This window comes from Mastomys coucha, unplaced genomic scaffold, assembly GCF_008632895.1.
Source record: "Mastomys coucha isolate ucsf_1 unplaced genomic scaffold, UCSF_Mcou_1 pScaffold9, whole genome shotgun sequence".
Lineage (NCBI taxonomy): Eukaryota > Metazoa > Chordata > Mammalia > Rodentia > Muridae > Mastomys > Mastomys coucha.
This window is the reverse complement of record NW_022196915.1, coordinates 8,559,016-8,563,871: the sequence shown is the minus strand read 5'-3', so window position 1 is coordinate 8,563,871 and position 4,856 is coordinate 8,559,016. Positions and strand designations below refer to the sequence as shown.

The window sequence follows — 4,856 nt, the reverse complement described above, 5'->3', positions numbered from 1 at the left end:
AAAAAAAAACAGAAAAAAAAAAAGATATTAAATTGGAAGGAGGTTGGGGTGGTGGTGGTGGATCTGGGAGCAGTCATGGGAAGAAATGAAGGGTGAATATGATCAAAATACATTGTATGTATATATTAAATTCTCACAGAATTAAAATGGTATATTTTTATTTTCACTAAAATGAGTGGACAAGAGGATATTACATTAAGTACATCAGGCATAAAATCGGTCTGTTCTCTCTCTTCTTCCTTCCCTCCCTCCCTCTCTCCCTCCCTCTGTCCCTCTCTCATGTGCAATCAAAAAGAAACCAAACTGATGGAGTACAGTGACTGCTAGTGTCTGGAAAAGGGAGGAGAAGATGATAAAGGTAGGCTGGCTAATATGTTCACCAAAATCAGATAGATAGAAGTAGCAGTTCTAGGGCTGGGAGTGTTGCTCAAAGAGAGAGTGCTTCTTGTTGGAGGGCATTCAGTCTCTAGCACAGCAATAAAAGGGAAGAAGATACAAGTAACATTATACAGACTGAGCAGGTTATATTTAGAAATGTGGATATATACACAGACCTATGCATGCCGTATCAACTAAGGAAAAAAGAGGCCAGAAAGTTCAAAAAGATCAAGTAAGGGTATACGGGATGGTTTGGAAGATGGAAAAGGAAGTGAGACATGTAATTCTATCAAACTAAATTAAGATTAAGGAAAGAAGAAAGGAAGGGAAGGAAGTGGAAAGGGAGGAAGGGGAAGTGTTTGGTAGCAGAATGGGGTTACTACAGTTCATATTAACCTATTAAATATGTTATTAACAATCATAAGAGAGGTGTTCCGTGCCACCAAATAATAATAGTAAGGAGACGGAAATGTTAATTATTTCACCTTGATCTGATTTGTAAAACAAATCACAATGGGAGCTGGGGAGCTGGCTCAGTGGATTAAGAATGCTTGCTGTGCAAACATCAGGACCTGAGTCCAACACTCACCTAAAAGCCCAGTACTAGACCAGGTGGCGGTGGCGCACACCTTTAAGCCCATCACTCTAGAGACAAGAGGCAGGCAGATCTCTGAGATTGATGCCAGCCTGGTCTACAGAATGAGTTCCAGGACAGCTAGGATGGGCACACAAAGAAACCCTCATGAAGAAGGGAAAAAAAAAAAAAAGCCCAGCAAAGCAGAGTGTGATGAAACAGTGCACAAGACTTATCCTCTGGCTTCGTGAGCACATGTCACAAATGCAGGAGTGCACAAACACACACCTGAAACAGCTATCTCTAAAAGATTCTGCTTACACACACACACACACACTATCTCGTAAAAATGTGCAATTTTGAGCTAAATCCATTTTTAATGTTTAAAGACATGGGGAACTGGAAAGATAGCTCAGGCAGTAAAATACTTGCCACATGAAGCATGAGGGAAGTTGAGATCCTGATCACCCACATAAGAAAGCCACATACAGACAACAGCCTTTGCCTGTAATCCCAGCGTGGGCTGGGAGACACAGCTCACTAGTGAGTTATCCAGTCTCAAACTATAACTTAAAGAAGTGACTAAAGGCATTCAGCACCAGCCTCAGCCCTTTCCCCCTACCCCCTCCACATACACAGAGTTTAAACATAAGTGCTAATTGCTAATTAACCTGCTGATTTGAGTATTACAAACTGTAAATATACATTGAATTACCACTCTATACCTTACAAACACATACCACTGAAACATTTTTTAAAAATAAAAATACAAATACTATTGTTTGTTGTTGTTATCTAAAAGTACACTTTAGGAAGAAACAGGAATTTCTAGAAAATGACAGGCACTCCTAACTAAAGATACAAAACTCTATCATGCTTAATTATATCAACACACAAGGGACCACATGAGTTCTAGTCTATCATTAGACAATCTTTAGGCTAGAGAAGACACATCAATAAAATCAAACTCTTACTCTTGATCTGCTGTTTTACAAAAATCAATTTCTATGTTCAGATGGTAAATAACTACAGTGATCTAAATATACTTGGTTTTTTATTGTTTTGTAGTACTGGGGATTGAACCTAGGCCCTCAAGCACCTTAGGCAAGAGCTCTGCCACTGAGCAATATATCTCAGCCCTGGTGAATTTTTCTTGTAAGATTCTCAAGTGTGTCTGTGTAAATGTGCACACATTTTTTTTGTGTGTTTGTACAAAATCCTTTAAAACTCTGAACTACAGCTGCATGAAGCATTCATCCTTTACCATTAGATTCTGTGACAGCCATACAATCAAATGACCCTAAATCAGCAGTTCTCAACTGGTGGGGTGTGGGCTGTGACCCTTGGAGAGGTGTGAAATGACCTTTTCACAGGGGCTGGCCAAGACCATCTGCATATCAGATATTTACATTATGATTCATAACGGTAGCAAAATCACAGTTACAAAGTAGCAACAAAATAATTTTATGGTTGGAGGTCACTACAGCATGAGGAACTACAATAAAGAGTTGCAGCATTAGGAATGTTAAGAAACACTGTTTGGATAATCAATGCAAGTTTTAAAATTTTTTATTGTTTCTAAGTTGTGTTGAATAAAAACCACCAAGCAGTCATGGTGCCTGCCTTTAATCCCGGCACTAGGAAAGCAGAGGCAGGTGAATCTGAGGCCAGCCTGGGCTACAAAGCAAGTTCCAGGACAGCCAGGGCTACACAGAGAAATGAAATCTTGTCTCAAAAACAAACAAAACAAAAAGAAAAAAAATGAAAACCATATCTCAAAGCAGGACAACAAAGAGTCTTCAAAATTATGACCAGGACTAGGCTGGGTGTGGCAGAACACTCCCTTAATTCTAGTACCTGAGAGATTCTCATCTATGTGATGAGACCTTGTTTCAAAGGTAGGGGGACTTAGGGGGAGAAAATTGAGGAAATAATAAACAAGGCTAATACACTTGTAGGGCTGTAAAAATTTCACATTCCTGGTAGGATGCTTGACTGACTTGCAGAAGGCCTGAAATGGGATCCCTAGCACTGAAGAAAACTCTCCTTAGGCAAATAGTAATAATGAACATTTTAAAAAGAGAATGGCCACATAGCTTTACTTGTTTCTTTCTATCTTCTTTCTTCTTCTTTTGGTTGTTTGAGACAGGTTTATCTGTGTACCAGCTCTGCTGTCCTGGAACTCGATTTCTAAAGCAGGGCTCAAACTCATGGAGATCCATCCAACTGGCTCTGCCACCTGAGTGCTGGAACTAAAGGCATGCGCCAACACACCAGGTGCCACACATAGTTTTTCAATCCACACATTAATAGGCTACTGCTTTGGCTCTACATAGATTCCTTGGGAAAACTTGCATAATTTACACTGTCTTGTGGCTGCCCTCTTACATGTGACTCACTCCTTTAAACCGTTCTTGACTGTGTACATGTATGGCAGAGATACATCTAACAGACAGAAAGCTGGAGTTGGTCATTAATATGGCTAGCTGTCTTCGGAACAACAAAATAATGAGAGTACTATTTTCTTGTAGGGTTGGGTTCTCTTATAGAGACTGCGATGCCACTTGTAAGGTGATCATTCTCCAGCTATTACAAACACAGTCTGAGAGTGCTGAAATTGACACGGGAAATGCCTGTTAGGAAATGTACTTTTATTTCTACTCTTTGAATGGTTGCAAATTATTCAAGAAAAATTCATAATATTTATTAACCAAAACAAACAAACAAAATCAATGTGAACTGGTGAGGTGGTTCAGTGGGCAAAGGTGCCAAATTTGACACCCATGCTTAGGCCCATATGGTGGACGGAAGAACTGATCATTCAAGTTGCCTTTTGATCTCCACACTTGTGCCATGGCTCATCTGACACTCTCTCCCATAATAAATCAATAAGTAAGGGTGCGGGGCAGTGGTGGCGCATGCCTTTAATCCCAGCACTTGGGAAGCAGAGGCAGGTGGATTTCTGAGTTCGAGGTCAGCCTGGTCTACAGAGTGAGTTCCAGGACAGCCAGGGCTATACAGAGAAACCCTGTCTCAAAAAGCAAAATAAATAAATAAATAGTTTTGGTTTTTTGTTCGTGTTTTTGTTTTTTCAAGACAGAGTTTCTCTGTATAGCCCTGGCTGTCCTGGAACTCACTCTGTAGACCAGGCTGGCCTCAAACTCAGAAATCCACCTGCCTCTGCCTCCCAAGGGCTGGGATCAAAAGCGTGCGCCACCACAGCCTGACCATAAATACTATTTTTAAAAACCACATTCAGGACAAAGTAGACCCAACTCCAATTTAATCTAATATAGTCTATGTAATACACATACAACAAACACAAATTATGCTTATTTTCACATTCATAAACAAAAGCAAAAACCATAAACTATACTGCACTTTGGGCATTTCTATCTAAATTTCATGATCAACAACTCTATAACAGTAATTTGACTCTCCAGCTTTTCTCTATTCCATTTGAAGTATGTAAAATTCTAAATAGTAACATTTTCAGTGAGCAAATAAAAAACCTTCTCTCTAAATTTATTCAGAGACATTTTACTTTTCTTAGCAAGCTCAGGGCGTTTTTTTCTAAAAACACTTCATAGGAACTCAGCATTGCAAAACAGTTGCAGAGATGCAGAGGCAATTCCTACGCTCTGTACTTCAGTCTCTTGGTAGCTGCCTTATTGTACCTGAACACGACCTCTGACCAGCTAAAAGCAAGGAAGCGCACCTGCTCCCTCACTTACATCAGCATCCTCTCAGCTGAATCTCAATTCTGAGACACTATGTGTGTTTCTGTCCTAAGCATGCACTAGCATACTCAAGAGTTCTGGTGTAGCCGGGCAGTGGTGGCGCACGCTTTTAATCCTAGCACTTGGGAGGCGGAGGCAGGCAGATTTCTGGGTTCAAGGTCAAG

The 4,856-nt window shown here is 40.3% G+C and overlaps 1 protein-coding gene across 3 annotated transcripts in view; it reads right to left on the bottom strand.

The window, feature by feature from the left end:
• Samd8 (sterile alpha motif domain containing 8) overlaps positions 1–4,856 on the bottom strand; it is a 44,030-nt gene that overhangs the window by 35,652 nt on the left and 3,522 nt on the right. The window lies entirely within an intron of this gene.